The 25560-nt window shown below is 39.8% G+C and overlaps 1 protein-coding gene and 1 long non-coding RNA gene across 7 annotated transcripts in view; one reads left to right on the forward strand and one right to left on the reverse strand.

Annotated features, from left to right (window-relative positions):
* KCTD16 (potassium channel tetramerization domain containing 16) overlaps positions 1–25560 on the forward strand; it is a 288129-nt gene that overhangs the window by 16141 nt on the left and 246428 nt on the right. The gene's annotated exons all lie outside the window — the stretch shown is intronic.
* On the reverse strand, positions 29–14402 carry LOC110259529. The gene is made up of 3 exons (XR_002341968.1): positions 13525–14402; positions 9317–9410; positions 29–1167 (listed from the first exon to the last, which is right to left on the reverse strand). It is a non-coding gene; the product is annotated as an uncharacterized LOC110259529 (long non-coding RNA).

Genomic DNA, 25560 nt, shown 5'->3' on the forward strand with positions numbered 1-25560 from the left:
TATTAGTGTGAAGGCAGCTGATTATATCTCTATATATTATATACACACACACAAATATACCTACATATGTGTATGCATACATGTATAGGTACACACATAAATATTATATCCTATAATATATATCTTCTCTCTGGCCAGAGTACTAGAAACAAATGGGAGACACAGAGAAGGGCAAATAAAACCCTGAAAGAGAGGGTAAAAGATGTGGACGGAAGTGGGGAAACTGGTTCTGCTACGTCACTCACCCTCTCGCACCCTTAGGTGCCTCAGTTGTATAACAGATCTCGTGGAACTTTTAGGACACTGAGTAGCAAACAGTATGGCATCTGTAGAGGGACTGTGTTGCTTGATTGCATGTCTGCTATTCAGGTGGATTTTATCTTCACTTGAGTGAACATCTTAAGGAGAGGTACCTGCACCCGAGAAGAGAGAGCTTGAATCCGCTCATTTAGAACATTGTCAGAGCATGTCGGGTGCCGGTGGTCCAGAGAAGATGGGCTTCAGTGGGACCGCAGCACCAGCAGTATCATTATGTCAGACTGAGCAGCGTAGAATCAAAGTTATGTCGGGTCTCTTTTGATCTCCTCTACTGGTGTCGTGATCTTGCACGTAGGGTGTGAAGGTACCGGCTAGATAGATAACAGCAAATCCCTTATTGAAGCCCCGTAAACTGCAATGCTGGATGGGAGCATGACGCTTATCTTTTACGCTAGGAAAAGTACCAGCCTGATTTATAAAATCAGAGCATCCTGGGAGGTAGGGGCATCTCAGGCTTTCTCGAGGATTCGGTTTCCTCTCTGAGCCTCCAGGCTTTAAGTGCAGGTCTTGGTAGAAGCCCCCACACAGAATCTTTTAAAGAGACAGTGTTTGGGTGATGTGGGAATTGGGTATAAGATGGTCTTTCCAAGTCCCCTTTCTTCCCTTTTTTTTTTTTTTTTTTTTTTTTTTTTTGTGGTGGCCCTTGGGATGATTTCAGGAAATCTGGGGCTCAGCGTAGCTCTTTGAAAACTCTAATCCAGACAGTCCAAACATACGGTGAATTTCGGTCTTTGGAAAGATTAGCTTTTTACATTTTCGGTCAGGTTCTTAGCTGTGTCGTCCTTTCTGCTTTTAACATTTGCATTGACTTACGTTTAGTTCTCAGGACAAGTCTAAATGAAGGATGGGCTGGGAAAGGCAATGTAGAAAAAGAGTAAAAGCGAATTAATTCACCTCTGCTTTGGGGCTCTTATAAAGTTACCTTAATTATCCACTTTACATATTTTTGTAACAACATAGACCATAGCAGTTGAAAGAAAGCATGGAAAATCGTCATTACTGTGGACTTGGATGCTTTCACCTAGAGGTCTGGAATTACTTTCTATATTGTGCAAAAAGCCTGAGGTTAGTCTATTATTTTATTAATGTACATTTCCTCTAAAGAGCTTAAGGGACTGTGGTAAAATCTCTGGTGGAGATGGTGCTTTCTGTCCTAACATGAAGAATTAATTGTAAACAAAAAAATCTATTTTGAGGGTGTTTGCAAATAATCCCTCATACCAGCAATAATCTTCTGTATAAAGACAGCAGGAACACTTTCTTTTTATCATAGCTATATTTTCATATTGTTTATAGTCTGTGATTTGCCTTGGTAATTTGCTTCCTTTTATGGGAAAACAAGTTTTCTTCCAAACAACCAGATGCAATGTAATCAAATAATTGCTGTCTTAATTTGCTACGGAAGTCCCCCTGAGCAGACAGAAATAAAATATAGGTATGCAGTGGCATATATATAAATTCTGAGATGCTAACCATAGCCATAGCTATCTTCTATGCCTGAACTCCCTGTCAGGTATCAGGTCAAGTGCTTCTCCTTTAATCCTCATGAAAACTCTACAGTAAGAAACTCAGGCTTAGAGAGGTTTTAACTTACTCAAGGTCACTCTTGGTGGCTGCTTCAGAACTGCTGTATGGACAGAACATGGTAGCATTAAGTTTGAGCAGAGTTCCTGCACTCATGCCAGGAATGAAGGTGAGGGTGAATTAATGGAGATCAAGGGTGGTTGATGGGGCTGAACTTTAATATAATTCTCTCTACCCCAGAGACCCAAGTTACTGCCCTGTGAGCTCATAATCGCCACCAGCACAATTCACATTCCAATGGCCTTGACCCCAGTCCTGGCACTCTCAGCTTTCAGGCAACACCACGGCAATACCAGATGGCGGTCCTGTCTTTTTGGAATTGCCGAAAGCATCTCTTTAAAGGAACAGACTCCCAAGATTAAGTGAGAAGCCCACATGCAGTGTCCAGCAGGGGGTGGGGTGGCAGAGGTGCTGGGCAGAGCTGATTTCCCTTCTCTCTTCCCTTTAAATTTCAAGCCTTCATGAACACAAGTTTCCCTTGATACAGCTTGAAAAAAATTAAACCAGATTGGACTGAAATCTGCAAATCTGTCCTCAGTTACCCACACAAAACTTATGGGATACAATCTCTTCTCCCAGAAACTCCTACACAGCATTATTTTTAAGAATTTGATTTCTAAGGTACCACAGATATGAAAAGGCGCAAGATTTCATAGTACAGAAAGATGTCAAAAACAATTTAAATGGAGTAGGAAAAAATTTATTCTTGTCTTCTTCATCCACTCCACCAAATACCTAAGCTAAATAAATTAATTAACAAGCATATGCCTTTCAAAATAAAAATACAAAGGCATATCTGCAAGTTCTGGTTCTTGAATCTGTAGCAAACCAGAGCTAAGTGAGATAGGCTGATGCAAGATGAATCTAGATGCTCTGACAGGCATTCCTGTTCTCCATATAAAAGGCACATTGAAGCACGAACCTATGACTAACCTGACATTCCATCTGCATCATCTAGTACACTGAAAAGGAGCTTTTCTTTTACTAGCTCAGTCTTTAATTCCAGGAGAGTTCCTTAAGAATATGATGCCTTGGTGTAACTGCTTCATGTTACTGGCAGCGTTCTATTACCTTAGAAATCTAGACGTATATAACAGCAAGGGTACAAACGAAAACTAAAAAGAAAAATTGGTTCTCGGTATTAAAACCAATTGAGCGTCACAATGCCTTCTCTTTCTGAATCTTGATGAAAATCCTAAAATCCTAGGTATGAGGAAGGATAGCCTTTTGCTTTTCCCCTTTTGTTTTTGGTTTTTCTTCATTTAACTGTTTATTTTTTTCTGAAATTATAGATGCCATTAATTGAGTGCACATCACATGGCACACATTATGGTAAGTGCTCTGTAGTTGTTACCGTGTTCTCTTTCCAGAAAAGCCGTAGTAGGGGAGGATCATTTTTCCCATCTTACACCTGGGAAAATGGAGAATTTGGGAGTTCCTTCCCCAAGTTCCCAGCTAGTGGATAATACAATCAAGATTCAGACTCTGTTCAAGTCTGTCTGAGTCATAAGACTGCAAATGCTTTTTAACTGATACGTGATCTTCGTGTGTTCATAGAGTATGGATCTTTTCTCTATAGTCAACTCTAGGAATTAGGTGAGTAGAATAAAAAGGGAGATTAGTAGCAGATTTTTTGCTTGTTTGTTTTGCTTTGTTCAATTGTGTTGGGACGAATTTTTTTTAAAAACGATGGTAAAAGAAATAGCATTTTTGTGTGCTGGTAGGAAGGACCCTGGGGTTAGGGAAGAGTCAACAAGACCGGAGACCCAAGTGGTATTCTTGGATACGTTAGGAGTGGAATTAAATGCACTTAGAGTTTGTTCTTTGTTCTGAGCCTTGTTGTTTCATTCATAGTAACGGGATGTTTGAATATGGAATAGATATGTAATAAGTCCAGTAATAGGATATGTGTCTACTATCACATATATGCATATGTGTATATATGGTAAATAGTAATAGAATATATGGGTATAGGCATGGTTGGTATGCTTTGGTGGGAGCTTGTTGTTGATGTTTCCTTTGGATTGCTTCTATTTGCTCAGTAAAGTAAGATACCGGAAGGCTGAGGATAGGAAAGGAAAGAGAGAGGTTTAAATAGTTCCTTAGCGCTGCAGAGAGTGAATGAACTAGGGCCAGAAAAGATATTAATGATCGGCTAAGTCAAGTCAGCCATGCAATGAGACACCAACATCAAATGCTTTCCCTGACATGTGGAATCTGAAAAAAGGACAGACTGAACTTCTTTGCAGAACAGATGCTGACTCACAGACATTGAAAAACTTATGGACTCCGGAGGAGACAGTTTGGGGGGTGAGGGGATGTGCCTGGGCTGTGGGATGGAAATCCTGTGAAATTGGATTGTGATGATCGTTATACAACTACAGATGTGATAAATTCATTTGAGTAATAAAAAAAAATGGAAAAAAATGTATTAATGATTGGCAGCACTAAAGGACCCACCTGAAGCCAGTGGCCAGGAATTCAAAGTGAGATTGGAGTTCCCGTCATGGTGCAGTGGAAACGAACCCGACTAATATCCAGGAGGATGCGGGTTCAATCCCTGGCCTCACTCAGTGGGTTGGGGATCTGGTGTTCCCATGAGCTGTGGTGTAGGTTGCAGATGTGGCTCAGATCCCGGGTTGCTGTGGCTGTGGTGTGGGCCAGCAACTGTAGCTCCAGTTAGGCCCCTAGCCTGGGAACTTCCATATGTTGCAGGTGCAGCCCTAAAAGGCAACAACAACAACAACAAAAATTTAAGAAGTGAGGTCACTTGGCTGTACATTTTTCTCTAGCTAGGTCCAGCTGCATGGATGCAGGTGGGGAGCAGGCCCAGATTTGATCTTAACGAGCAAGTGAGGTTTTGCAAAGTGACTGCAGAAGAGTTGAAGATGTACACAAAAGAGTTATTAAGATGATTGGCTATTGAAATTTAAGTTGGGTAAGAAATGTAATAAGGACATGCAAAAGTTGAAGGACAATAAAAATTATAGGATCAATGGATTGAAAGTCCCTATGGATTAAAAGGTTATCAGAGTCTAGTATTGGTGAAAATGAGCTGCAAGGCCAGGAGGAGATGGTGAGATGTTTGAAATTGAACTTACAGAGGGTCAAGCAATTAATAATGACACAATTCAAGTAATGGCCATGAAAGAGGATGACCGAGCGAGGGTGGAAGATGTGACTATTGGAGCAGAGGAATTGGGAGGATTCATCTGTGTGGGTATTGAAAGCTCTAAGAATTAAGTTATTTCAACTTCATAACAACTCTGTTAACCTCATTTTGGAAGAAAAATTGAAGCCAAGACTTGGAAAATAAGTCCAAGATCCCAAACCTAGGAGGCACCAGCAGTGGGATTTCAATCTGGTTTATAAAACTCATCGCTTTTACCCACAAAACGTACATAGTGGCTTATGGATGGTACGTTTCTCTGAGTCTATGCAATGGCTGATTAAAAGGGGTGAGGAATTTCCAATGTTTTGTGTCATTTGCCTACCAAATCTGTCAGTCACCAACACAGATTTATTAAGCACCTATTAACTACCAGTGCACTGCACTATTCCATGTTTTTGGGCTGCAAGGGTGAATGTTATTTCAAGGGAGTGCATCTGGGAATTCTCTTTCAGCTGCATTATCATCTTTGCCTGCATGAAAGAGTTTGAATAATTATTTGAATATTTTATTGACTTGCCCTTATTATCTTATAGAAATGAGTAGGTAGAGACTAGAAAGTGAGAATGCTGTTACTGGTGATAAGATGCACACATCTCATAAACTTAATATAATTGAGACAAAGATGGAAACCTTTAGCATGCTCAAAGAGGCAAGTCTTTAGCCTCAAGTGGATATCATTGGATTTAAGGCAGCTGAGTGAGTTTTTTCAGTTAGGATGGAAAATAATCACCGTTTAAAAATATTGAATGTAGGAACTGTATTTCAAAGATACGATCTAAAATGAAAGGTGTAATTAGGCATTTTTTTTTCTTTCCTTTTCTTCTTTCGCAATGCCTGTCATGTAAGGTACAAATCTTTGGTTTGATGTATGCAGCCAGACTTTATATGTAACTTAAGAGGTGTGTTATGTATGAGTATATATGCACTTACGGTATAGAAGTGATCCTTATTGGGATTAAAGAGAAGAGGAAGTACTTAATTCTGTGTGGAAGGATCAGAGGTGTCTTCCCTGAGGTGGCAATTCTTAAGCAAAGTCATAAAGAATGAGGACTTTTTAAGCAGACAGTACAAGGAATAGCATAACGGGCAGAAGGACAAGCAGATGCTGAGGCATGGAAATGAGGTTGATCATGGCTTGTTTCCTGAACCCCATGGCTGGAATGTGAGGGCAGAGGGCAAACGCCCTGTATAGGAGCTAAATAGAGAGCAGATGGTGAATGGCCTTATGTGATGTGCTGTGCTCCTGGACTTTATCTTCGGTGGTAAAGAGGCTTGTAAGCACTTAGTAACCACAATTCATTCATTCTTTATTTATTTATTTACTTTTTATTTTTTATTTTGTCTTTTTGCCTTTTCTAGGGCTGCACACGCGGCATATGGAGGTTCCCAGGCTAGGGGTTGAATTGGAGCTGTAGCATCCAGCCTACACCAGAGCCACAGCAACTCGGGATCTGAGCTGCGTCTGCAACCTACACCACAGCTCACGGCAACGCAGGATCATTAACCCACTGAGCAAGGGCAGGGACCAAACCCACAACCTCTTGGTTCCTAGTCGGATTCATTAACCACTGAGCCACGACGGGAACTCCAGGAACTACAATTCATTCTTATCAGTGTCTTGCTTCTGTTTTCCATGCTGATTTAGTGTCGCCTAAATTATATCACTGTTGTTTGATGCTTATGTAATGCTTTGTGATATCCGACTTTATTATTTGGGGTACACTTTTCTGGGCCCATTGTCATGAATTTCTTCCTTTCAGCTGTATGGTTTATGGAGTCTTTTTCTTCATTCATTTATTTGAAAAATATTTATTGAGCACCCACTATCTACCAAGTATGTTATAAAGGTTAGGGATTCAGAGTGAGCACATTTTCTGCTCTCATGAAGCTTAAGTTCTAGTGGGGAACAGAGACTGATAGGCAAATAGGCAAATTCATATATAAATCACGATCCATGGGTACTGTTGATAAGATTAGCATTAGGCTGCACTACGAGGTCGGCAAAGTCCCTCCACAACTTCTGCTGTGCCTTTGCTCCCTACTGGTTTCAAGAAGCTTCCAGAAATGGAAGCACCACACAAAGATAAAGGTTTCCAACTGTATCTCCATGTATATCACTAACTCTTTATTAAGAAGAGGGAGCTATTCTTAGGAGGTTTCCACTGTGGCTCAGCAGTACGGAATCAGGCTAGTATCCATGAGATGCAGGTTTGATCCCTGGCCTTACTTAGTGGATTAAGGATCTGTAAGGAGCTGTGGTGTAGATGGCAGATGTGGCTTGGATCTGGTGTTGCCGTGACTGTGGTGTATGTCGGCATGCTGGAAGCTGTAGCTCCAATTTGACCCCTAGCCTATATGCTACAGGTATGGCCTTTAAAAAAAAAAAAAAGAGGGAGCTAGTCTCAAGCCTTGAATATTCTTGATACTTAATGGTTTGCCAAATAATAAACCATTCTGTTAAATTTCTACATGTAGTCCATAAGACCACAATTTTTCTGAAATTCATGTTTGAAGTTCAGATGATCTCCCAGTATCATTTAAATAGCAAACCTTCTGTTAATAATAACAGCAATAGTAATAGCTAATATATTTTGAGCACTTACTAGCTAATATATCAGAGCCACTGATTGAACACTCAGAGCTATGGGCTCAAAGGAGCTTAGCAAGTTGCCCAGGTCTTAAAACTAGTCAAAAGCAGAGCTGGGATTCAGACCTGAACCATGGATTTCGAGAACTTGGGCTCTCATCCTTCATACGGTATGTGACCATGTGTCTGGACGTCCACACCACATGTCCTTTTTTTTCTGGCAAATAATTACCTTTTGATAGGCTCTAAAGTATATTCCTCCCTGAGGTGTAAGGTAGAATCTATCCCTAATTCTTCAGTCTTTAGAGCAATACTCTTCAACAGAAACATTGAGTGAGCCATATATGTAATTTGAAATTTTCTAATAGCCAAATGACAAACATTAAAGAGTAAAAGTAATTTGAGTAAAATATTTTATATAACTCAATATATCAAAAATATCATTTCAGTTTATTTCTGAATATTTTTCATTGCTTCAGTTTTTACATTTAAAATTATTACAACCAGGAGTTCCGGTTGTGGCGCAGTGGTTAATGCATCCGACTAGGAACCATGAGGTTTCAGGTTCGATCCCTGCCCTTGCTCAGAGGGTTAAGATCTGGCATTGTCGTGAGCGGTGGTGTAGGTCGCAGACACGGCTCAGATCCCACATTGCTGTGGCTCTGGTGTAGGCCGGCAGCTACAGCTCCTATTAGACCTCTAGCCTGGGAACCTCCATGTGCCGTGGGAGCGGCCCTAGAAAAGACAAAAAAAAAAAAAAAAAATCATTACAACCAAATAAAATATAAAATTCAGGTTCTTGAGCCACACTTGCCATATTTCAAGTGCTCAGTAGCCCCATGAGACTAGTGGTTACTGTCTTGGAAAGTGCAGCTTTAGGAGGTCCTGTTTAAAGGAGCTCCACATTGCTCACCGCTGTCATGAATAGATATGTGTAGACCCTGAGATTGTGTAGCTGTTTTTTTCATGCCACATTGAAAATATGGAACCTTTGTTTCAAGCAGAGCAGTTGTGTTTCAATCATTGAAGAACTGTGTCTTCTCAACTTGGATTAAGTGCTCTGCAGGTTCCTGCTTTATTTCCAGCTCGAATGGGTCTCCAGTCTCACACAGAAAGCCGTATTAACCATTAAATAAAAGAAAGTGCTATCAGTTAAGAACATCAGATTTGTTGTTCTTATAGGAACGGATGGAGATGAAGGTTGGGATCTTTGTCACTTTTCTTCGATCTCAGGAAAATACGGATTCAACATTTAAAATTCATTATCTTATTACATCGAAATTGACAATGGGAGGGCTTGCCACCATCAAGGTCAACTATTTCCAGCTGAATTTTATAGCCAGCAGGGAGTTTACCTATCAGAGCTTTCTCTCTAAGCCTGGAAAAGAAAAAAAAAGAAGAAAGCAGAGAGATGTGTGACGTTTGCATGTTGGCCTTCCTCATAGTCCATTTTTCTTTTTCTCATATCACCCCCTTTTTATTTTATTTGTGGTAGAAGACAAAGAGTTTAGTGATGATGGCTTCAGGTTCTGTCTGTCATAGTCTCATCCTCAAAGGACTGGAATCCATTGTTCCAGGTGGGCTTTTCTTGTTTTACACCCTTTAGGTCTTCCATAAACAAGACAGATAATGAACATCAAAAGAACCCAGCTTACCTAGGAAGATAAGGCAGAATTTTCCAGGTGTTTGAATTGTGCTGCCTGGTTTTATCTGGTTGTGATAAATCCCTTCCTGTCCTGGTGGTCAATCCTGGGGAAGGGGTGGGAGAAGAGGAAGAATTAAAACAACGTTAATTAGTACTCATCATTTAATCTCTGCAGTATCTACTTTGCATCTAGGAAACCATATTATTTATTAGACCAAAGTCTTTAAGGATTAAAACAGAATGGTAATATTTTCTGGAAATGATCTACTGTAAAGAATATAATCTTCAATTATTATATGTTGCTTCTGTAGAGAAGCATTTGCATTCCCAGTTGTCTGATGCCAAACAGGTGCCAATATTATAGCCAAGTCTCAGTCATGTGGAAGAAATGAGTTATTTTTGCTTTTGATATTGCTTTGGATGTTCCAGATTCAAAAGTCGATGTGAATTGCTCAGACCTCCCTCTTTGGTAGAAACTGTGGCCATCCATCTCTTAAGCTGTCGCTCCCCAACCTCACTCCCCAAGAGAGAGGACAGGATTTCACTCTCTTGTGAGAAATGTGATACATAAAAGTCTCACTTTTTTTTTTTTTTCATTCCGTCTGTCTTGCTCAGATAGCTCATACTTACCATGGATACCTCCTCCATGACAGGGTCACAAGGTATTTAGGTAACATGCGTGGTGCTGAACCAATGAAGTCATTTTTAATCAGTTTCACTCAAACCACAAAGACAAGTAGCGATTCCATGGAAGATCTGGGACTTGGAATCTGAAGGCTAAAATGATTCTTATACCCTATTTGTGTTACTTGCCAGTTTTGTGAGCCTGAGCATGCAACTGAGTCAAGCTTTCCTGCGAAAAATTAGAAATAAATCCACCCACTTACCAGGTTGTGGTAAAGCTCAAATGGCATGATGTCTACAGGAAAATATTTAGCAAACTAAAGCACTGTGCAAAGAAATTAACATGTATAGAAACTGTATACATCAGAATCCCTCCCTTTTCCAAAGGTGAAAGTTACCATGATAAAAAATGGGGACCTGTTGTGTAGCACAGGGAACTCTATCCAATATGGTAATAATTTATATGGGAAAAGAATCTGAAAAAGAATGGGTATGTGTATATGTGTAACTGTGTCACTTTGTTGTATAGCAGATATTATCACAACATTGTAAATCAACTATATTTCAATAAAACTTTAAGAAATAAGTTTAAAAAACTAATAAATATAAAAACGAAAAAAACAACAACAACAAAAAATTTTGGGTCAATCCCCAGGGTTTGATTTGTAAGGCGATCTGACTCTAGTAAAAACGTACCTATTCTGTGCTTATAAATTTATATGAAAATGATCACAGATTGTGTATCAAATTGAATACAGAATTAATTATATTTGCAATCAAAAATAGTATTCAAATGTTTAATAAATGAAAAAAATCTCTAAGAAAAAAAAACAAAAAAAGAGTTACTGAGATGGGTCAGAAACCAACCTCTCCCTAAACAGACCTCAGCCTTTTCTTTTCTCTTCTAATGAAAACAGACGTATATCATTAACTCTGTCTCTTCTGGATGAAAGCTGAAAGCTGTCTAATAAGCAATAAATGAATGAATGCCAGGAAATATACACGCTAGCTTCTCTAAAGCCCAGCTCAATTTCTACCCCGTGAAAGTACAGAAGCACACTCAGTTGATGGAATAAAATCTTTTCAGCGTGTGCTTTTAGCGGGGGATCACATTTTGCATGAGTGATAATCTCATTTTTATGCACAAACCGATTCAGTGATTTCAACCTTTTAACAATCTATTACTCCTCTGGGTTGATGAAAGTCTTATGCTTCCCCTTTCTTGGGGGTTTGGGCCTCTCCCAAGGGCAGGGAGGAAGCATAATTTTTCTTCTACCTTTCTATGTTCTTGGCTGAGACCCCTCTTCTAATAAAAGACAGATGAATAGGAGGAAAGCAAATAAAAGTTTAATAGTATGTATACCTTCTGTATACACGGGGGGATGATCAAGAAAACTGAGTAACTCCTGTGATAGCCCAACCCATCACCTTAAATACCATCTTCACCCCAAGAAGATGCTGGTGGGGAGGAAACCAATTATGAGAGGTCATCTGGCAGCGTACAATATACAGTATACAGATCAAAGTCCTTACTTTCCCCATTGATAGACATTTTAAGAGATTTGATAATCCTCTTCTTGGTAAAGAAAGGGAGATAGCTTTACAAATGGAGATTTCACCTGTAAATGTAATATATATTTCAAAAGAGTAACTTCTAGGTTTTCAGAGTTTTTTTCCTATTTCTGGCACAACTCAAATGGAGAGGAAGAAATCAATTTTGCCTTTTAGATGAAGTCAGGGACAACGTTGAAGAAGAGAGAACATTTGAGTTGCGTCTTTGGAGATGAGAGGATGGTCTGGAATGGAGGAAAGGCCATCCAGGCAGAAGGAACACGTGTGCAAAGGCATGAACTTTGAAAGGAATTTGATGGGATTAGGGGGTACTCTGGCATGTCTAGAACAAAACAGGGTAGATATCATGCTGTTTGTTATGCTTACCTAAAAAGCATAGGAGTTCCCGTCGTGGCGCAGTGGTTAACGAATCCGACTAGGAACCATGAGGTTGCGGGTTTGATCCCTGCCCTTGCTCAGTGGATTAAGGATTCGGTGTTGCCATGAGCTGTGCTGTGGGTTGCAGACATGGCTCGGATCCCGAGTTGCTGTGGCTATGGTGTAGACTGGCAGCTACAGCTCTGATTCGACCCCTAGCCTGGGAACCTCCACATGCTGCAGGAGAGGCCCCAGAAAAGGCAAAAAGCCAAAAAGCTAAAAAAAAAAAAAAAAAAAAATCATGAGCATAGCTCTTCTGTAGTGATGTAGAAATAATATGAAATACAGAAAGCTCATATTTCATGAAATGAAAGGATGAAAGATGAAGAAAAATGCCATCTTAGAGAAACTTGCTTGTAGGACAGTAAGATAGAATGGAAATTGAGAAAAGCTATCAGGGTGAGTAGCTTAAAAGGCATATGACTTTGTTTTTTTTTTTTTTTTTGTATGTGTGTTTGTTTTTTTAAGGGAGGGAAAATATATGTAAGTACTTTTAGCTGCTGGGAGGCATCCTGAGATGAGCACTGGTCTGGGAGGAAGGAGATTTATCCTCTTACTAATCTGGGAAAAATGCTTGACCTTGTGGGGCTCAGGTTCCTCATTTGTAAATAAGGGATTTAGGTGATCTTAAAAGTTTAAGGATTTGTCATATTGGCAATGGCTATCTCTGTACTGAACTACGTTTTTGTGGCTAGCCTGTGCCTGCTGAAAAATGCCCTGTGACTAATAGTGGGTCAGATGGCTGGATACCTGTGACTAGCCTTAGATGGATGGAAATACTGAATTTCCATTTTGATTCTCTCCTTTCATTGCCCTTTCTCATCAATCCTAGGTTCTTGGGTGTTCTTGGCCCCTCCCCAGATGTTTCTTCTACTATGAAAGTGTGGTTGTTTGATTTTGTCCGTTGCATGCCTCTATTTGGGCTTAATCAGGGTGAACATAAAGCACTAAAATAATTTCTAATCAAGTCGATTTGGCTCTGGTTTCTCATCCCATTCAGGGTGGTCGCTGTTTAGATCCCATACCATGAGGCTGCTGTCCTTGCTATCATAATTGTAATTTGGCATATTAATGTAGTACTAAATTTCAACTGAGCAGATGGTACCAGGATTTAGACTTATTCTTATCAGATGCAGATGGTCTAAACAGTGAACCTATCTGTTGATTATTTTTATTTAGAGCAGGTTAAACATAAATGTCTTCATATCGTTTCTCTTTTATGATTTTTGTTTTACTAGTGGTTATGGGTGGTTTATCTTATTCGTTATCCTTCTGTGGACAATGTCTTTGATGTTAATTAATACATATTTTCCATCATTGTGGACCCAGATTATCTCCCCTAAATCTCTTCTATTTGTTTTCCAGTTTTTCTGGAATGGGAACAAAAACAAACAAACAAATAAGAAACAAGCCACCCTATTAATTATTCTGGAAGGAGAAGCTCTGTGGTTGTTAAGAGTTCTTAATCCTGTGCCCTCTCCCCTTCCACCCTCAGTGAAAGTTGTTAGTAGCAGAGCAGAATTTAGCACACAGAGAATATCGAAGGGCCCATGCTTGCTTTAGAGGTGAAAAACAAAACAGCATTCAGGAAACAGAATGATTTACCTGAGGTCACACTGAAGTGTTGGGGAGATTCAAGGCCAGAACTGTATCTTCAGATTCCTGTTTGGTGCTCTTTTCAGACACCAACTGCCTCCTGGAACCACTCTGGTTGCTTAGCATCAGATATTGTTACTAGCAACTGGCATTTTTCCCACGTGGGGAAATTGATACCATCACTATGGAGAACAATCTCTCTGCCAACTTTCTGTAAAACCACAAGTTCTGCAAACATTTTGTGGTTCTGATTCTGAAGGTGGAGTGTGTGCAACCAGATGGCTGTGGACTGAAAGAAGGAGATGTTACAATGTAGAAGGTAGGAGCAATAATGTTGATTTAGAATGTAGGTCCTTGGATGCTCCAGCTGAGACAGGAAGGCACATATTTTGCATAGATTTCCACTATCTCCTTGATGACTTTCAGGGTCTGACTTCTGGATGGCCCTTGGGAGTTCATATCAGTATTTGCCATCCCAGAGATAATGAGCAGATCTTCCTTTCATTTAGAAGCTATAATTCCCTTTAGTTAGGTAACTTTAAGTCAAAGGTTGTCATTTCTCTCTTTTACTTTGGAGGAAGTAAGAGAGGGAATGTGACATGGTCAGCATTGAAACTTGTCCAGGTAAAGGGAAGGTAGAATAACAGGCTCCATCTCATGCTTCTCCCATGACCACCTGGTCTTGTTGACTTGTCTTAGTAATAGGCTTTCTCTTTCCTCAGCAGTGCAGCATATTAATCTCCCAACAGTCTTGCTGTCGGCTGGGGAGAATTGGGTTACAAGATGCTAAGGTCTGGAAAAGAATGATGTAATCTGCATTTATCCCAAATAGTTAATTTAAGCCCCTTTAACACACTCTTCACCATCATTTTTTGAGTTATCTCTGTGCATGTATTCCATAAGTGGCCATAAAGTGCCTTTTGGGTCCTAAGTACTAGGGATACAACTAGGGCAGATGCTTGCCTATAGGAAGCTTATGGTCCAGGGGAGGATTCAGACAAGTAGTAGATGATTGCAATCCTTCATTATAAGCACAATGCTGTGATAGGAGCAAGCATGGGGACAGGGGTGGGGGGTGGGGGTGAGGTGGAAGGACACAGGGTGGGGAAGCCTGTGGGAGACCCTCAATAAATGCTTGTTGAATGGCACAGAGTCTTAAATTGCAGCTTACTAATTGTGTGATTTTTGGCAAGTCTGAGCCTCAGTTGTCTTAGCTGCAAACTGGGAATAATAATGCTTCCTAGACAGCCTCTCTGAGTTTTTATGAGAATCAATTAAAATAATCCACTTAAAAGCACTTAAGAAACCACGATGCTGTCTCAGGGAATTGTTAAAAGAAATGATGTGTTGTTCTTTCTGGTATTGTATTTGGCCATGATATCTGAATGTGGAAGTTATTGAGAATTTTGGGAAAACCATGGACCTGGAGAATAGACTTGTCATTGCCAGTGGGGAGGGGGAAGGAGTGGGATGGATGGGGAGCTTGGGGTTAATAGAGGCAAACTATTGCCTTTGGAATGGATTAGCAATGAGATTCTGCTGTGTAGCACTGGGAGCTATGTCTGGTCACTTATGATGGAGCATGATAATGTGAGAAAATAGAATGTGTACATGTGTGTGTAACTGGGTCACCATGCTGTGCAGTAGAAAGAAAAATTGTATTGGGGAATAATTAAAAAAACTTAAAAAAAAAAGAAGAATTTTGGGTAAATTTCCTAAGAGAATGGATTTAAGCCAAAGAAATGTGTGGAAGCCCCTGAGAGATTTTATTTTAAAGTGTCTTCTTTACAAGACAAAAACACATGACGTAGACCCCAGAGACAGTAATGAAGAAACTAATTTAGTTTGCATGTGGAGCGAAGAGGATTCTGAAAGACTTTTATTTCTTTTTAAAAGAGATGTTAAGGATATGTTTACTTCTTCAAGTGCTGTTTTGACAGGCCTCTAAATTTCCAGGGACTAAATCCGTGGTGTCACCATATTCCCCTAGAAACCTTTAAAAATAGCATAATCGTGAACTTCCTTGCCTTTTTGAATGCCTACTCAATATTGATGCCAAGGAAAATAAAGGAAGAAACAATATGGTCTTTACTGTGAAGAATCTTACAGACTAATTGATGGAATATGATTATTACACATAAAATGATAGTGAACGGCAGCTACACAGTACATGAATCACAGGCAGGATTGGAAGTTGAGAACTTGCAGAGGTTTTTGAGGGCGCTGAAGTCACATGGGCACTTGGAGGATGGAAAAGATTTAGACAAGGTGAAAAGAATGGGGGAATTGGTACTGTCTCTCAGTGAAAAGAAAGGCTCTAACTTTGGGAATGAATAGAGTAAATAGTGTTAGTTTCTGCGATAATACTTGTGGCTTCCACTTATTAAGTGCTTTCTATACATTAGACACAGACTAAGCACCTTAGGTTTATTATCTTCCTAACAATCCTATGAGGTTGGTACTATTCATGACCCTGTTTTACATATGAGAAAATTGTTTCAGAGACATTAGGTGATGTGTCATTAGACACACAGCTAACGAGTGGTAAAATGAGACTTCACACTGAGATATACCTGATCTTAAAGTCTATGTTATTAACCATCATATTATGCCATCTTCTGACTCTGCATCAGAAGGGTTTTAAATGAGCAATCCACATTTACTGGATGGGTAATTACTGAACGGGTTTGAAACTTCCCAAGTATCTCTTTAAATTAAAATCTCTTTCCTTCATCACAATATATGGTGGGTTGTTTTGTGTGCTTTATGTTTGTGACAGTTACTTTTTTAAATTTTGAAATGATCGAAGTCTGAAAGAAGAGTTGAGAAAACAGCACAAAGCCCTGTCTACCCTTCATTCTGCCTTTCCTTAATTTAACATTTTACACAATCGTAGAACATTTACCAAAATTAAGACATTCGCCTTAGTGTAATCCTATTAGCTAAAGTACGGAGTTTATTTGGATTTCATCGTTTTTCCAGTAATATCTCTTTTCTTTTAGAAGATCCTTGCCAGGATCCTACAATGCATTTAGTACTCATGTCTCCATTGTAACTTCCAGTCTGTGACAGGGCTTCAGTCGTTCCCTGTCTTTTAAGACCTGGACATTTGAAGAGTATTGGTCCCTTCGTTGCTTGATTGGTGCCTCTCAATGCCTGAGGCCCGATGTTTTCTAATGAGTAGATTGAGATGATGCTTTGTTGGGGAGGATACCAGAGAGGTGATGTGTCCTTCTCAGTCCTCCATATCCAGCGGTACTTGATATCAAGGCATGGTTTTAACCCTCAGTGCTGCTAGGGTTTGTTTAGGCTAATGTGGACATGAAAGAGAAGTGTATCTGTAAAGAAGACAACAGTTGAGTTGGTGTATCCAGGGGTTGGACGTGGGAGGTGGTGGGCTCTCATCCTTGTATCCTGTTCTTCACACTTTGAAACTAAGACAGTGTGGAACAAGACAGATTCCTCTCTGGAGTCAAGCATGATGTCCTCTTCTCAAGTCTGAAATTCACTCTGAAGGGTCTTACACTTTTGTCTGAACCAGACTTTCTGCTTTGACAGCCTGGAGATAGAGTGGAAAGAAGGGCACTAAATGAATGAAAAACATTCCAAATAATGCCGTTGCTCTCTGACCTCACTCGCCCTCTCCAAACACTTGTCAGGAGCATTAAAGACTGGGGTGAAAATGCAACCTACACCTTTGTTATTGATGTGGGAAACATTATGTTGAAGGACTCATGCCTCAGAATAATAGGATGTTACATAATGTAGATTGGAAATTGCAATCAGATCAATTAAATACATGGTAGTTTTTATACTAATCCCTTCCTTAATCACTGACTTTGGTGGGTATTTTAATTTCATTCAAGGAGGCAAACGAGGCTTGTATGTGAATAAAAATGAAAGGATTGTGAGTATAAAGACCTTGTTGCTAGTGCTCCCCTGCTGAATACAGTGATTTTCTGGTTACCTGATCTGAAATGAATCGTAAGTCAGTGGCATAAGCGAGTACAATACAATAATTCAGGGCGCCATGTTTTGCCTCCGAAGCATAAATATTTGAACATTTGCATTACCGCTTCTGAATGAGTGGATTAAGTAGCTATGAAATATTAACTCATGTTCTTTGGAAATGATTGAAATATTACATTCATTTTTTTACCCCCTCCCCCCAGGAAAAACACACACAAATACACAAATCCCTGTGTTCTATGAAACGTGAAAAGAATCTCATTTCAATATCTTGCTTCATTTAACTGTGTCACACCTAGGATACAATATGGTAACCATGTTGCAGTTGAGAATTTAAAGTTCCCATTCTGTTTTTTAGAGGAAGGGTACATGGATACATCCCACTTTACCTCCTTTAAAAGTGCTTGTAATTTGAAATTGGTAAATTCAGGGGCAGAACTGGTAATCTAAATAGTTGTGTGTGTTTTTTTTTTTTAAAGGAAGGTGTTTTTGGAAATGTTTCATGTTTTGTAGACTTGGTATTGTAAGTATGAAAAATACTAAAGCAAAATCCATTACTTGAGCTTCCAAAATCAGGGACTCATTATCTAGAGACCATGTACTTACATTCTAGTTTATAGACAAGGGTCATGTTAGTCTTATCTATAAAAAATATAGTTCTTAGCAGGTGGCTTTTTGTAGAAATGATAAGCATTTAATCATAATATAATTTTATTATTATTATTATTGTTATTGAATAAAAGCATAAAACATAGACACATGTATACTTCCCCCCACCTCACTGTGTTTGCCAGCACTTTTGCCAACTTCCCAACTAATGTGCTGCTGTTGTTACATCTTTTAATACTACATGTATTTTTATGATTTTTATTTTTCCGTTATAGCTGGTTTACAGTGTTCTGTCAATTTTCTGCTGTACAGCAAGGTGACCCCGTCACACATACGTGTATACATTCTTTTTTCACATATTACCCTCCATCATGCTCCATCACAAGTAACTAGATATAGTTCCCAATGCTATATAGCAGGATCTCATTGCTTATCCATTCCAGAGGCAATGTATTTTAAATGTCACCAGACATTATAATAATTTTATAAGTCACTTTTTACTAATAAACCAATATCGACACAACATTATTAACTAAAATCTATAATTTATTGAGATTCCCTTAGTTTTTACCTAGAGTCCCTTTCCTGTTCTGGGATACCACAGGATGCCGTGGTACATTTAGTTGTCTTATTTCTTTAGGTTCCTCTCAGCTGATGCTTTTCTACTGATGAGGATAGGGTGGTGGACTTTGGGGAGGAGAACCACCGAGATAAAGTGCCATTTTGATGATGACATATCAAGAGTTCACACTGTCAACATGACATGACTTTCCATGTTTGCATTTCCTTCATCATTTGGTGGCGTTGGTGGTTGTCGGGTTTCTCCACTATGAATTTACTTTTCTTTTCCCCGTTCCACACTGCACTCTTTGGAAAGAAGTCCTATGCCCATCCACACTTGAGAAGGGGACAGTTATATTCCTCCTAAATGGCATGATATCTACTTAAATTATTTGGAATTCTCCTGCTTGGGAGATTTGCCTCTTCTTTCTCATTTATTTCTTTATTCAATCATTCATTTCTGGGGAGACGTTTATTTCATACTTTGTGATATAATACAATGTTGTATTAAAACTTAATTTTGTACCCTGAGTTGTTTTGACTTTGGCCGTTGGGAACTGTTTCAGTTGGCTCCTGTGCTCCTTTGACATAGATCCATCATTCTGGATTTTTGTTTTTTGTGGACTTTTTAAAAAAACAATTTATTATTGTACGACACTACAGGATCTTGCTGGTTTATTTTGAATATTGCCTACCCACTCCTGGGATCAACTGTTTCCCTGAGGAGCCCTGGCTTCTTTTATTCAATAATGGTATTAGAAATCAAATCTGGGTGCTAGATGGCTCATTGCTACTGAGGTGACATTGCTTCTAATCTCTCTTATCTGACAGAGTAAGAACATATGTATGTGTTTACTAATCATATGTATATACATATCTGTAAATATATACATGTGTATATCTGTGTATATATATGTATGTATGTATATAAATATAGATAGTATAACCATCTGTATCTGTGTTAAGCTAAATATGAGTTCATATTGATGTCTTCAACTCTAATCTGTTAACGTGTGGATTGTTCTGCTTTCCTCCCCTCATTATCTATAAACTCCCTCTCTGACGGAGAGAAACCTATGCACACTGTCTGCTATCCATTTACATGACTGTTCAGTTCCAGTGCGCATATACAACAACTTCAGAGTTAGTAATCTTTACCCTGTGGGCCACAGCTTTACCAACGAGAGGACAGTGCTTATGTGCAATTTCTCTTGCATTTACCTTTACAGACTCCATTTATTTCCGTAGTTACTTATGTTGGCACCTTTTCTCTCCATTCTCTTCAGTGAGATTATTTTATACATTTGCAGTATGATCAGATTGATTTGGTTCTCTTCTCTCGCTTTCTCTCATTCTTTAATCCTTTTGTTTTATTATGAGTATTTTCTCCTGACCTATGTTCTAGTTCATTAATTCACTCTTCAGCTGGCTTTACTGTACTGTTAAGAACCTTCATTGGGTTCTTAATTTTGATGATTATACTTTTCAGTTAGATATTTTTCCACTTGGTTCTTTTTAATAGCTTCCAGTTCCCTATCAAAATTCCCAATTACACCTGTTATTAAGTATAGTCTGTGTCTCATGCCTTTATTATTTGGATCCTGCCTGAGTTCGCTTATACTGTCTCTTTGTTTACATTGTGATCCTTTTGCCTTATTTCTTCTTAGGCCAGCTTGATTTTTTTAAATTGAACTCCATACATTGTGTTTGGGAAAAAAATATCAGGATAAAGTGAGGTCTAAGATGATCTTCCTCCAGAGAGAATTTATTTTTGCTTCTAGCAGGAGGCAAGACTGAGATGATTTGAAACAAGTCTCCTGCTTATAGAGATTGTTCTATATAAGGTATGTAGCTCTTTGGAGGTACTCAAACAAAGCGTGGGGCGTATCCAAGGCTTCCCCCTCAGTGGACTCAGGACTTCACCTTTTGTCTTTTTAAATCAACACTCTCAAAAATCTCTGCTCCCTTCTTAGTCATCTCTTTTGGGTTGACCAGTGCCCAAAGATTTCCTTAGAAATTGATCGTTGACGCAAATGATCTGTTATTAACTTGAAAATGAGACCAAATTATGCTTAGACATAGTTTCTACCCTTTTCCTGTTAGTTTTAGTACCAAAAGTATGCATGTGAAACTTTGAGAGGCAGTTGTACCATAGAATGCTGAATTGCAATGTATAGACAAATAGAGAATACAAGAGTCTATGTTAGGTTGGCACTTGTGCAATATAAAAATTAAGCCCAAGGCAGGGACATAAAGGAGAAACAGGTGAGGGTCACTGTCCAAGCCATGGAATTGGACCTATTGGCTTCTTTTCCATTTTTACTCTTCCACATCAGCTATACTCTCTGGTCCGGTGGGTATGTGACCCAGTTTACCTCATTTTAATAAAATAACCCTTTTAATAAAGTGAATCTGTGTTTTTGTTTGGTGTTGGAGAGATAACCCTATTTTTAAATATCTCTCCCAGTAGGGCTTCAGAAGTGGACTTAATTCGGATTTCCTCACCTTCCCTTTTCAGATCTGCCTTGGTGTGGTTACAATTGTAGCCTTAACTTTGTGTCTTGTTAACTATGTAGCCTTTCAAGCTCCCTATTCTTTATATCAATAATTTAAATAAAATGTAATAGATGGGGCTGAGATACATTCAACTGAAAACTGAATCATATGATTAGGCAGTATTAATATTATCTTAGCATGTCATCAGATTTCTATCCCCTAGGGGATAGTGATAAGGTTAAGAAAGCTCTCAATATGAGAAGGTAATGATGATAATTCTGTTAAAAGCTGATTGAGACCCTCAAAAACTTAAACTGTGATTTTTATTTTTTCATTTTAACATTTTTTTCATCCATTTACCTATTTAATAAATAATTACTGAGTGTCTTAAATGAGCCTGGCACTGCTGGATGCTGGGAATTTTAGAGCCAATATGTATACGGTCTTTTTCCTTGAGGAGCTTATAGTCTAGTGAGGGAGATAAAATTCAGCAAAGAATCAAAGTACTCAGTGTGGAGTCTGTGATAGACACTTTCCTGGAGAGGACTGCGTTGCTATAGGAGTGTATAATGAGAGGCTGGAAGATTTGACTGGTCAGAGAGGTTCGAGTAAACCTCCTCCAGGAAGTGATGGTAGCTGTGAGTCTTGAAGATACATGGAGGATGTAAGAGTAACTCAGGCCAAATGACTCCCACCTGTGAATGTCCTGAGGTGAGAGGTAGAATGACGTGTTCAGAGGCCTTGAAGAAGTCCAAGAGGTCTGGATGGCAAAGACATGCAAGGTGTGGACCCTGCATTGCTTTGTGGCCACAGTAAGTTGTCTGGTCTTCATCCTGAGATTACGGGGAAGCCACTAAAGTGTGTAGAATGATATAATGATAAGGATGCTATCTCCCAGAGTTGAGGTGATGTTTGGACACGGAGGGGGTCTTCATCAGGCTTCATATCAGCTAATCGAATGCTCCATTTTCTGCCATTATGTTCACAGAAAAGAGCAATTTAATGTGAAATCTTCAACACAAAGTGGATTTGGAAGTTTAAGCTTTGGAGTGCATTATCAGAGATGCACTGAATAAAATTCCAGGTAGCATTAAAAAATTTTCAGGCTGTGTCCATTTGCAAAAGTCATGAGGATAAAAACAAGCCAAATTTGTCTTTGAGTTACCTCCACTAAACTTTCACTGAAAGAACAAAATGTTGGGACTATTCAAAGTCTTTTTCAAAATGTTTAAAATATAATGGAATAAAATGGGTAATAGAGAACTTTGATCATGTTTGATTTTTTTGTCTGCTGTGTTTTGGTTTTGTTTTGTTTTTCTTTTCTTTTCTTTTTCAGGGCTGTACCCACAGCATATGGAAATCCCCAGGCTAGAGGTCGAATTAGAGCTGTAACTGCTGACCTATGGCACAGCCACAGCAACACGGGATCTGAGCCACATCTGCGACCTACACAACAGCTCACCACAATGCCAGATACTTAACTCACTGAGCAGGGCCAGGGATTGAACCAGCATCTTCATGGATACTAGTCTGGTTCTTAACCTGCTGAGCCTCAATGGGAACTCCCTGATTTTTTAAAGATTTAAGTATGTGGTTTGTGTTAACTTAGGCGGAATTGGATGTAGGATATTTTCTACGCTGTCTTTATGTCGCCTCTGATAAAACAAAAATCATTAAATAGTAATTGAACTTTGACCAGGTACCATTATAGTGCCTTTGTGCCTGTTGATTTTCTTTTTCTCTTTCCCTTGTCTCCCCTTTCCAGGCCCTCTGATTTCCATGTTACCCCCAACTCTCCTCACTTTGCTTATTGCCCTTGCCCGGTCTTTCCTCCTCTGGCCATGCATTGGGAAGAGTGTGAACTCTGGGGCAGTTATACATTGACCTGTTGCTCATTAACTTTAGATGTCAGCAATGTGACCTTGAGCCAGTCATGGAACTTTCTGCAGTGTGATTTTCTTTTACTCTAAATTTGAGATAATGCGGACTATCTTACAGGGATATTGTGATAATTAAATTAGGTGAAAGTGCTTATCATAATTTCTATGAGATTATCTTTTCCAAAAGCAGCTGCAACAATGTTTCCCACGCGCTATGCCCTCTTACACTGTGACCAGCTACCCTGACATCAACAGGTGGGACTCATGTCACCTCTGTGGCCTGTGACTGCTTTGACCACAGAGTATGATGGAGATGATGCTATGCGACATCCAAAGCTGGGTCGTGAAACATCCCGCAGCTTCTGCTTGTTTGCTGGACACCCTTTCCTGGTGTCCATGTTAACGTGGAAGAAGTTTGATGACCCTGAGGAATCCCAAACATATGGATAGGCCATATGGAGGTGCCTGGTCCAAAATTCAGTTGAGTCCCAGCCAATAGCCAGCATTGGCTGCCCGGTGTGTGCATGGAGACACCTCCAATTGATTTGGGTTCCTGGTAATCAAGTCTTCCTAGCTGAGACCTCAAATACCATGGAGCACAAAAAATCTATGCCCACTATGCCATGTGAATGGCTGACTCACAGAATCTCTGAATATGATAAAATCATTGTTTTAATTGGCTGAGAGATAGTTAATATCAGTAGTAACTGCAATAGTTTTCAATAACTTCTAGTGATTATAACGTGATTATGATTAATATTATGACCTGACTCACAAGGTGACCTGCATATAGTACATTACCAGAAAAATAAACAAAGCCATAAAAACATACCAGTTTTACCGACCGTGAACATATGTAAAGTCTGGAAGAGGTTGGAGAGTGTTTCTTTATTTTCTGATCAAGTCTGTGTTGTTCTCAGTTGACATCCAAGAGTCCCTGTCTTTCCAGGCCTTCCTCCCACCTCTTCAATTTCCCTGCCATATTTTCTCCCCACTGCTGCTCCCCCTTTCCACTCAGGGTTTGGGCTCCATCTTGGTCTGGAGAATGAGGTATGGGCTATTTGAACGCTCAGTGACACTGACTGACCTCAGGAGGAAGCGTGTGAATTTCAGATTCTTCATTTATGTCATAGATAGTTTCTGAGCTCCTGTTATGTGGCACTGGGAATGCAGCAATGAATAAAACAGACAACCTTGTCCTTATGGAGCTTACATTCTCATCTGGAGAATTATATTCTCATTTGGACCAGATAAAGGACTAGAATCTGTAGGATGGTAGGTGGGGTAAGTGCTCTGGAGAGGCAGAAAGCAGAGCCTGGAGAAAGGGTGTGTTGGGGGCAGTGGTGCCATTTTAGAGAGGGGGCTGAGGGTGACCTCATGGAGACAATGGAATTCCAGTAAAATCTCCAAAGAGGCAAAAGAGGAAGCTTCCTGGTTAGCTACAGAATGTGTTTTGGGCAGAAGGACCTGGAAGAGCAAAGGCCTGAGGTAGGAGTAGGCATGAGTGTTTAAGGAATATCAAGAAGGCCAGTGCGTCCGAAGCCAAGTAAGCGAGCAGAAAACCGACAGCGACTGTGGGCAGAGAGGCAGCTGGGCTGCTTGGTGTCCAGCCTTGTGTGACATTGTGAGGACCCTGACTGACTCTAAGAAGGGAGAACAGTGAGCAGTTTGGGACAGAAATAGTCACGTCTGACTTTCATTTTAACAGGCTCCTTCTGACAGTTGTGCTGAAAATAGACTGTGTAGCCATCAGGTTGAGAGCAGGGAGATGCATTTGGATGCCATTGCCATCACCTGGGCAGGACACGGATAAGATTCAGGCCACGGTCAGAGCAGGGGAGAAGGAGGGAAATGCCTCTGGCTTCGCTGACGAATTAGACGAGTCACAGATGCCGTGATGGTTTTTGCTCTGAACACTGGAAGCCCATAGTGACCCTTTTTGAAAGAGCGAAGATTGTTGGAGAGAAGTCGAATTTTGAAGTGGTGAGTCTGATATGCCTATTGATCTCCATGTGGAAGAACCTTCGTAACGCTAAACACTGCCTGCCTCTCTTAACGACAAAGTCAGTGTCGTAAGGTTAATAGGCTCTGCCCCTCTAAGGAAAGATCCTGACTATGCACATTGGATTAAATTGCTCCCCTCATTAAAACTATCCAGGGGTTTCTCACTGTCTTTAGAATAAAATCTATTTTTTTTTTTTAACCTGAGTCTCCAAGGCCCTTATATTTCTATATCTGACCAGCCTGTCCTGTGATACCCTCCTCTTCATTCATTACGCTCCTTCTCCCGGGGCCTGATTTCTGTCTCTTGAATGTGCCAGGATTAGTCCAGTCTTCAGGGACTTGCAGTTGCTGTTTTCTCTTTCTGGAATATTCTTCCCACTTTTTCTTCCGTGCTAGAGACTCTGTGATCATTTAGATTGCAGACCATGTGTTAGCTCCTCAGATAGTTCTTTCGGGAGTTCCTGTCGTGGCGCAGTGGTTAACGAATCTGACTAGGAACCATGAGGTTTCGATCCCTGGCCTTGCT

This window comes from Sus scrofa, chromosome 2, assembly GCF_000003025.6.
Source record: "Sus scrofa isolate TJ Tabasco breed Duroc chromosome 2, Sscrofa11.1, whole genome shotgun sequence".
NCBI lineage: Eukaryota > Metazoa > Chordata > Mammalia > Artiodactyla > Suidae > Sus > Sus scrofa.